The sequence below is a fragment of the Cibotium barometz genome, chromosome 13 (genome assembly GCF_041138505.1).
Source record: "Cibotium barometz isolate CiBa-2024 chromosome 13, ASM4113850v1, whole genome shotgun sequence".
Taxonomy (NCBI): domain Eukaryota; kingdom Viridiplantae; phylum Streptophyta; class Polypodiopsida; order Cyatheales; family Cibotiaceae; genus Cibotium; species Cibotium barometz.
The window spans coordinates 18,095,263-18,106,320 of NC_141058.1; positions in this window are offsets into that span (position 1 = coordinate 18,095,263).

The window sequence follows — 11,058 nt, forward strand, 5'->3', positions numbered from 1 at the left end:
GAATGGTAACCGTGAGAGCTATCATTGCTATGCCTATGACAATAACAAAGAGTTGGTCTTTACATTTAGATGTAAAGAATGCATTCTTACAAGGTGGTTTGAAAAGAAGATTACATGATGTAGCCACCAGGTTATGAAAGTGATGTACATCTAGATTTTATGTGCAAGTTATGCAAAGCCTTGCATAGCTTGAATTAGCACATCTAGAGCATGGTCAAACAAGATTGAGGAGTATCTTATTACCACCATTAGATTTCAAATATCCAATGTAGATTTTTCTTTATGATGTGAAAAAGATAGATAGAGGGATCATGCTGTTAGTCATTTATGTGGTGACTTGATCATCATTGGTGATAGTGATGCTGACATACATAATGTCAGGATGCTTTTGAAGTAGAAGTTTGGGATAAAGTAATTGGGTGCGCTATAGATTTTTTTTAGTATAGAGGTGGTGAGATCACCTGATGGAACTTTTCTCTTTATAGAGGTAGTATGGCTTAGACATGTTTTCTAAGTATGGTATGATAAGTTGTAAGTCTATTGTAGTGCCATTGGAGCACACCATTAGCTTGCAATTAAGTTTTGTAAGTAGTAATATTATTTACTCTCTTCTTTCTACAATTCAATGCTTTGTATTGTGTTGATCCATCTTCCACTATTGTGATTTCTTAAATGGTATCAAAGCTTATTTTTTCAGTATTTTTTCTATTTGAAGGTAGATTTGGAGAGCTGGCCCAACCTACAAATAACACAACTACTTGTGCTCACCCTCCACCTTTTGGTGATGGGAAGTTGGATGGGACAAATTACACTCTTTAAAAGTTCAAGGTTAGGTTCATTATTGATTCATATGAGTTCTGGGAAACTGCAATAGGGGTTAATGCAAATTTGGGTCCTACTCCAGATCTAGGAGATGTACTATAGACTATACCACTAGATCTAGTTCTCTCTTTAGTGTTGAGGCTAAGGAATGAAGATACAATATGTGTCATTTTCACCCATCATCACCGATTTGATGATGACCCTAGTTTAGCATACTAACATAAATTTTGAAGTATGGCAAGTTCTAAAGAATGATTAAAGAACTAGTATGAGAAAAGGAATCAGACAAGTATTCAAAACCTGGAGATCACCTTATAGTAAAAAAGTCATTTTGATGGAGAAGCAGTAGAGTAGTTCATATCACACAGATAAAGAATCCACAAGATCATATGGTAGCAGTGGGGATCACTAAGACCAATGAAGAACGAGCACACAAGTGCATCATAGTGTTGCCCAACAAAGTATGATAGTTTGGTAGCCTCACTAAATACACAGGTGCATAAATTGCCTCTTACTTTTGAGGAGTTTGGCATCATAATGCTCGTGGAGGAGATGTGCAAGATACCACCCATCCTGTCACCAAGGATAGGGATGCATCTCGCTCGGTAAGATCAATCCCAACCCATTGTGAGAGCTATCTCAACGGTGTCTCTCTTGGACGATCCAATTTATAAGTGATCTTCATAGAGTTGGAGGTCCTACCTAATATGTCAAGGATCGCTTTTAAATTGGATTGTCCAAGAGAGACACCGATGAGACATCTCTCACAATAGGTTGGGGTTGATCTTACCGAGTGAGATGCCTCCCTATCTCTGGTGACAGGATGGGTGGTATCTTATAGGTGGTATTAGAGCCAAGTTTGTGATAGTAAGGACTCTTAAATTTATAGTTTTGACTTTATGCCGTATGGCCTTGTACTAAAGGTGACCACATCGATATAGTTCAAAGTGACCTTTGACCATTTGGTAGTTAGGCTAATTGTCAAACAAAAGACCTAGGCAAAATACTTCTTGTACCATTACCAACCATCATCAGTGGACTGGAAATTTTATTATCTTCGTCTACTCATTGATGCAAGTAGGATTAGGATCCTAGATCTTGCTCTGAGTTTTAGAAAAAAATAGGGTTTTGAAATACTTCATATCTTTGGAGTCCTTGTAGTGGAGGAAATCTTATAGGTAAATTGAAAACCAACCCAAGACTACTTTTCAGATGATGCCGTTAGGGGTCTATAAAATGATAATCTTGGCGTGGATTGGTTAGAAGAAAACTTATGACACCCTCAATTGTGAGACTAGAAAAGTCTCAAGAAGTAGTAACCTCAAGAGAATGGACAGACCTAGTCACTAGTCACTATTAATAAAAACATGCAAATTGTAAAAGGACCTTAGGAAAAATCAAAGGGTGTTCATAGTTAAACTCATCGAAGTCAATGATGATACTAAAAAAGAGGGACCAAGACTGACAACAAGAGTTAGAGAATCTATTTTTAAAAGAGCTTACTTAGATGCCATCCACATAGGGAAATGACCATGAGATGGAACTTATTCAAAAGTATAACCAGTGGGGCTAATGTGCGTATAAAATGTCAGTGCCTGAGTACATATAACTCAAAGAAACAAATCTGATAAATGTTGAAGCAAGTATTCATCAACGGCGACGGCGAATGTATCTTAGGGATATTTGACCCTATTTTAGATGAAGAAGGATAAAACCTTCCAGTTATGAATTAGCTATAGAGGTCTAAAGATCAACTTTGTGAAAAAAACAAGTATCCTAATTCTAGGATTGATGAAACTCTGATTGAGTACATGGAGACAAAGTTTTTACAAAGATCGATTTAAAGTCTGGTAACTATCAAATTTGAGTGGGGAGGAAGACATCCCAAAGACAACGTTCAACTTCAGATGTGGGCATTATGAACACACCGTGATACCAATGGTGTTGAGTGATGCCTTTCACCTTTCAATAGGCTCATACAAGGTATATTCGGGAATAAGCTAGACAATCATGCCTTGATGTTCTGTAAGATTCCTCCCTATAGATTTTGAGAGGTGTACAGGTGTTAGAACCTCCCCTTCTGATCTTATAATTATTCCTCTCTCTGAAATAAAAGAAAGATCCTATTTTACCCTGTTTTGGCTTGGAGAGAGAAAATGTCTAGAGAGAGGTAATCCAAAATTGAGATATTTTTGGATATAAAAATCCTCCTAGTGTCTAAAATGGTTTCCCTTGAAATAGAAATTCAAAAATAACTTTCCAATGTGCAATTGGAATTAATTGAAAATAGGTATAAAGGACCTTAGCTTAAGGGTCTAGATTTTCTGAAATTTTTGGATTATGGTCCAATTAAGGTTCCTATGGGGGCCAATAGGATCAATCTAAGTGTGGGGAGGAGATAAATCCAATTCATAAAAGAAAAATACCCAAAAATGAGTAAATGTCCACATAAGATGAAGAGTTGATTGAGTACAAGGTTTATTAGTAAAAAACTATGAATATTACTAAAAAAATGAGATATTTTGGGTATAATGATACATTTTTGACACCTTGGTAAGGAGAAGGGGGCTCTTCAAGGAGGCACTTATTTCACATGTTTGGAGGAGTTTTAAACTAAAAAATAATAAGATATTTTTATCTCTCCTCTCTCCTGGATCAAACCAAATAAAAAAGGGAGCCAAACTAGTCCAAATCTTGTCCAAATTCTGCCAAACTAAACCTGGAAAATTCTAAAAACTATTTGGACTTGGTTAGAGACCTCCCTCACCTATAAATAGACCCTTAGCACTTTGTAAAAAAATATGAGAACTATACCATGCCAATATTATACTAAAATAATGATATTTTCTATTATCCTCTAAAAATCCTCTACAAATTGAAGAGATTGGAGCTTCTATCTCTCTCTCTCTCTCTCTCTCTCTCTCTCTCTCTCTCTCTCTCTCTCTCTCTCTCTCTCTCTCTCTCTCTCTCTCTCTCTCTCTCTCTCGTCAACCTTCCTTGGAGTCTTCATCAGCATACCAAACCAATTGATTGGTTGGGGGCCTCTCCATTGACTAAAGAATCAAGGTTTATGGTCTTTTTTCTTAAATCTCAAAATGTTTCTCACTTCTCAAACCCTCTCAAGATTGAGAAGCATTCAATTGAATGGCTCTTTAATGCAATTGGAACTCTCTAATAAATTTTAGTGATAAATCTTATAAAGTTTTTATTTATGCTTAAATTAAAATGTTTTTTAAGCATATCTCTCTCTCCCCCAAAGAATGGTCATTCCTATGACCTATTCTATATTCAATTAATGCTTCTCATGGAGAAATTCTCTATTCACAAATCAAACTCTAGGCTTGTGAAGCTAGAGGTTTAAGAAAATGGTTTTTATACTTATATGCTTGAAGAATATGATAATATTATAAGATAAATTCATAAATTGGATTTAATGCTAAAAGATAGTTATACTATCATAATTATTTTACTATGTCTTATTCTTTTCATAAAAAATAAAAAATTACCAGTAATAGCAGCGGAACTATGGTAAAATTTTTAAGAAATTGATGCATAATTCATTCTTATGCAAAACGTGAAAAGAGGACTTCCTATCATATTCTAGGATTGAATATCCTAGGTTAAAAGAATGGTTTTTGTCACATTCAATGGAAAACTAATATTTAAGTTTATGTATAATTAAATAATTAAGAAATGGAAAAATTATGGTAATTATATTTAATGGTAAAAGAGAAATTCCTATGACATTTGGAATTCAATCATTTAGATGGGAAAAGAGAAATTCCTAGCATATTGGAATTATTGGATATTTTATTTAAATTTAAAGATAAATTCTAGATAAATTTATTTTATCTATGAGAAATATTTAAATGGTAAAAGAGAAATTCCTATGACATTTGGAATTCAATCATTTAGATGGAAAAAGAGAAATTCCTAGCATATTAAAATTATTGGATATTTATTTAAATTCAAAGATAAATTTTAGATAAACTTATTTTATCTATAAGAAATATTTAAATGGTAATAGAGGAATTCCTATGACATTTTAAATTCAATAATTTAGATGAGAAAAGAGAAATTTCATATTGAATTAATGGGTATTTTATTTTAGATGAATTTATTTTATGAGAAATATTTGATGATAGAAGAGGAATTTCCATGACATTGGAATGCAAATAATTAAATGCAAAAAGAGGAATTCCCATGGTATTTGAGATCCATGAAATCAAATGGGAAGAAGAGGAATTTTTAGTATAATTCAATTTATGATTATTCTCATCAAAAGTGGAAATATGGGTAGAATTGATTTTTGTAAATCCCATGAATTCTTTTATTCAAAAGTGGAATATTGAATATAATTCAATTGAGGAATTGAGAAGGAATATGAAAATAGTTGTCGAGAAAAAGAATCTTTATCTAAGCCAAGCAATTGTTGGCAGAAATTTAGAAAAAGTCCCATTATCGGTATCAAAGTAGAAAAAGCTTCTAGGATGTGATAAGATGTAAACGGGATGCGATAGGATGTAAATGAGATGTGATAGGATGTAAATGAGATGTGATAAGATGTAAACGGGATGTGATAGGATGTAAATGAGATGTGATAGGATGTAAATGAGATGTGATAAGATGTAAATGGGATGTGATAGGATGTGGTGTAATGAAAATGAATGTGGATGAGATGTGAAGTAAATGGATGTGGATGTGAATGATGAGATGAGAATGAGAAGAAAGGATATGTGAAAAGGTGAGATGGGAAGTAAATGGATGTGGATGTGTATGTAATGAAAATGGATGTGAATGTGTATGTGAAGAATGGATGTGGATGTGTATGTGATGAAAATGGATGTGAATGTGTGAATGGATGTGGATGTGTATATGAAGAACGGATGTGAATGTGTATGTGAAGAATGGATGTGGATGTGTATGTGAAGAATGGATGTGGATATGTATGTGAAAGAATGGATGTGGATGTGTATGTGAAAGAATGGATGTGGATGTGGATGTGAAGAACGGATGTGAATGTGTATGTGAAGAATGGATGTGGATGTGTATGTGAAGAACGGATGTGAATGTGTATGCGAAGAACGGATGTGAATGTGTATGTGAAGAATGGATGTGTATGTGAAGAATGGATGTGAATGTGTATGTGAAGAACGGATGTGGATGTATATGTGAAGAACGGATGTGGATGTGTATGTGAAGAACGGATGTGGATGTGTATGTGAAGAACGGATGTGGATGTGTGTGTGAAAGAATGGATGTGGATGTGTATGTGAAAGAATGGATGTGGATGTATGTGAAAGAATGGGCGTGGATGTGTATATGAAAGAATGGATGTGGATGTGTATGTGAAAGAATGTGATGTGATGTGACATGAATATATGTGGATGTGAAGTGATAGATATGAATGTATGGATAGATGTGGGTAGTCGTACATGTGAACCATTGGATGGATGTGGATGAATGAGATGAGATGTGTATGAACGAGACATGATGTGGATGTGATGTAATGTGAATGGGATGAATGAGATATGATGTGGATAGATGTGATGTGATGTTATGTGGATAGAATGTATGTGATGGGATGGTGATGAGAATGAATGTGATGGATATGAATGAATGTGATGTGATGGATGTGAATGGATGGAGGTGATGTGATGTGAAATGAATAGATGTGAGTGAATGAGATGTGATGTGAATCGGGATGTGAATGAATATGATGTGATGTCATGTGAATCGGGATGTGAATGAATGATATGGGATGTGAATGGATGAGATGTGATGTGATGTGAATCAGGATGTGAATGGATGAGATGTGATGTGAAATGGATGTGATGAGATATGATGTAAATTGGGATAGATGTGAATGGATGATATGTGATGTGAATGAATGTGATGTGATGTGATGTGAAACGGGATAGATGTGAATGAATGAGATGTGATGTGAATGGATGAGATGTGAATCCGGATGGATGTGAATGAATGAGATGTGAGGTGAAATGGATGTGATGTGATGTGATGTGGATCGGGGTAGATATGAATGGTGTTGAGATGTGAATGAATGTGATGTGATGAGATGTGGATATGGGTAGATGCAAGTGGATGAGATCTGATGAGAGGATAAATGAGGAAAGATGTGATGAGATGAAAATGATGTGATTGGATGAGAATGGGAATACATATGAAATGGATGTGGATTAAATAAATGTGGAAAGACGAGAGTTCGTTATAAAAACTATATCTATGACTTGTTTTTAAATGATTGTTTTATGTCAAGAATGCTGGGGAAGCATTTTGACCGTCTTGTGAATGAGGTCGTGGAGACCTAGCTGATAAAGTTGGAATAGCTAACGGAGAGTCAATGGAGGACATCTCCCGTAGCAAGGTCGGCCGAGGTCTTGACAAGCCTCGGTTCGCTCGATTTAAATGGTGAGCTTTCGGTATGGTGGATGAGGGAACAAGGAAGCGGCCTATGAGTGAAGTGCTAGTAGGTGTTTTACGAAGGATCCTAGAGGGTGCTCACCATATGGTGCTCGAGCTCTGGGTCGTCGAAGATACCCACACGTGCGTCGAGGAAGATATTGGAACAAGGAGTAAGAGTTGTTTTTTGAAACCGGGCATGGAACTGGTTGAAAGACCTTGTTGGTGCTCAACAGATGAGTCCATGGCTCTTTTATATGGATCTATTGGTTGATCTTGCTGATCTTCAACGGAGATTCCATCTTGATTTTTATAAGTGAATATATTGCCGGGTACTATGAGCTAGGAACTATCGAAAAGGCCTTTGAGTGGATAGGTGGTGAGTGTTCTGGTTACCAATGATGCCATAGGTACACCGATGAAGGAATGAGTGGAAATTAGGATTCAACCGGATATTTTGGAGGATTATGATCAGTGACAATATGATTTCATTAAATGATTGTTTTAAAGACAGCTAAATCTATGAAAAAGGCAATTTTATATTGGGTGTGTACGTGGTGTGACTAGCTTTAAATTTGCATGAATATCTGGCTAGGGGGCATGAGAAATCTTTTCCATGGTACCCGGGACAAAACCTAACCAAATTCCTAATTGGATCCCATCACTACAATGGTTGGGCGGTTGGCTAACCCATGGGACTGGATGGGGTTAGGCTGGATTGATGGATCCCTAAAATGAGACTCGATTCTGTTATAGTATGATAGATGAAGTAAATCCTAGATAGAAATTGTTCGATGAAAAAGAATCAACGACTGTGCCTCTCAATGAGGAAAGAAGCGTTGGTCTCTATGATCCAAGTGCAAGTTTCTTCCTTGATCTGACCGAGTGTCTTTACAGGTTCGGTCAAATCAGTTTGGTTAGTGATGACCTTGACTATGTTAGAGTAAAAATATCCTGGAGGAATCGCCTATGCTTTCCAGGCGAGGGAAGTTTTTTTTTCCAGATTCTGTTTTGGAAGAACCGAGGGATTAGTCTCTTGTCTGGATATCCGTGGGAGGACGAGGCCCTTAATGAGGGGCCTTGCCCTGCACAAGAAGTGCTACTTTCGCTGCTAGCACCCCGTATTCGTTGCGCGGAGGGGACAAGGATCTTTCAGCTCTGCTAGTATCAGAGCGAATTGGCTAAAGTGGATCAACCAAGAAGCCAAAAAATGCCAAAAATTTATGAAGTAACAGTAAAAAGTTAGAAATGTGTGATGAAATTCATACAAATTGATATTCAGACTAAAATTCATAAATTAGTAATGGGGTCTTCAGATGCATTAGGAACTCAATGGAGTCTTCTTGGGCCCTTTTATTTGGCAGTTTAAGGGAGTCAAACCTTTTCTCTTAAGAAGAAACGTTTTCTAATTTGAAGCTTCAAAACGGCTACTTTATTCGAATTTGAATTTTGGGGGGAAAATGGAATTTAAAATCTAGCGGATAAAACCATATCATGTAACATATCTATGGAAAGCGCTTGATGCGTAGATCACGGATCTATAATCTCCGCTCAAATCGGAGCTTGTATGTAGAAGTTATGGAGGTCCGAAAATTGTAAAATTGCCCCCTCCCCTTTTTGGGGGAAAAAGTGCACCCTTTGACCACTCTTACACCTCTCTTACAAACCATTGGTTTTTGCTTACATGGCGGGCTCCTATTTGTCAAAAAGTTAAACGTTTCCATAACCTCATGGCAAATTAAAGGGCCCAAAAAGACTCCATTGAGTTCCTAATGGAAGTGCCGCAATTGCATGGAATCCCTGACTTGCTTGCGGCCTAGACATGATGGTATTTACTTTATAATTCCAAGGACCGTGACTCCCCGTATATACCGAGAGTATAACTGTAGCTCTTTACTGGCAGTATATACGAGTAAATCTAAGACCTTGAAATTATAAGCAAAAAATGCTATCCAGATGATGAATTCGAATGTGGTTGATATGATTTTAAAACTCTGGTTAAGAACTGATGATTTGATTTGGATTCTGATTGAAAAATGATGATTCTTGAATTTTAGTTGAAAAGCGATAAGTTGAACAAAACCACGATGAGGATGAATAGGACGAGTCCCCGTGATGATATTCGTAACTGGAATGATGATAATGACTTCAACAAATCACTATGAGATTAGTGGATTGTGCTCCACAGATTGCTATTGTTAACACTTGATCCAATGGATCAAGTTAAGGGATGACAAATTAAAAATCTGTATAATTGAAATTTCCATGGACTGTTCAGATGGAAATTTTGGTCTAATGGACATTATTGTGTTAAAGATATGAATGATATGATCTGAATGAATTGTTATATCTGATGATAAATTCTATATAAGGGATCTTTATCCCAAGATTCTGTTGGGTTGACCAGACTATAAGGAACCCTAGAATCAATTGGATTTTAAGGAAAAGAGTTGTCCTCTAGTTTGCGAGATGAGGACATCTCACGTTTTTAAGTGGGGTAGGATGTAAGATTCCTCCCTACAGCTTTTGAGGTGTACAGGTGTAAGAACCTCCCCTTCTGATCTTATAATTATTCCCCTCTTTGAATTTAAAGAAAGATACTGTTTTACCTTGTTTTGGCCTGGAGAGAGAAAATATCTACAGGGAGGTAATCCAAAATTGAGATATTTTTGGATATAAAAATCCTCCTAGTGTCTAAAATGGTTTCTCCTGAAACAGAAATTCAAAAAGACCTTTCCAATGTGCAATTGGAATTAATTGAAAATAGGTATAAAGGACCTTAGCCTAAGGGTCTAGATTTTCTGAAATTTTTGGATTATGGTCCAATAGGTTCCTATGGGCCAATAGGATCAGTCCAAGTGTGGGGAGAAGATAAATCCAATTTATAAAAGAAAAATAAAAATGAGTAAATGCCCACATAAGATGAAGAGTTGACCGAGTACAAGATTTATTAGTAAAAAACTATGAATATTACTAAAACAATGAGATATTTTGGGTATAATGATACATTTTTGACACCTTGGTAAGGAGAAGGGAGCTCTTCAAGGAGGCGCCTATTTCACATGTTTGGAGGAGTTTTAAACTAAATAATAATAAGATATTTTTATCTCTCCTCTCTCCTGGATCAAACCAAATAAAAAAGGGAGCCAAATTGATCCAAATCTTGCCCAAATTCTACCAAACTGAACCTGGAAAATTCTAAAAACTAGTTGGACTTGGTTAGAGGCCTCCCTCACCTATAAATAGACCCTTAGCCCTTTGTAAAAAAATATGACAACTATACCATGCCAGTATTATACTAAAATAATGATATTTTCTATTATCCTCTACAAATTGAAGAGATTGGAGCTTCTCTCTCTCTCTTCAACCTTTCTTGGAGTCTTCATCAACATATCAAACCAACTGATTGGTTGGGGGCTTCTCCATTGACTAAAGAATCAAGCAAATTAAGAGGTAAAGTGTGGTTTATGGTCTTTTTTCTTAAATCTCAAAATGTTTCTCACTTCTCAACCCCTCTCAAGCTTGAGAAGCATTCAATTGAATGGCTCTTTAATGCAATTGGAACTCTCTAATGAATTTTAGTGATAAATCTTATAAAGTTTTCATTTATGCTTAAATTAAAATATTTTTTAAGCATATCTCTCTCTCCCCCAAAGAATGGTCATTCCTATGACCTATTCTATATTCAATTAATGCTTCTCATGGAGAAATTCTCTATTCACAAATCAAAATCTAGGCTTGTGAAGCTAGAGGTTTAAGGAAAATGGTTTTTAAGAAAAATGGTTTTTATACTTATATGCTTGAGAAATATAATAA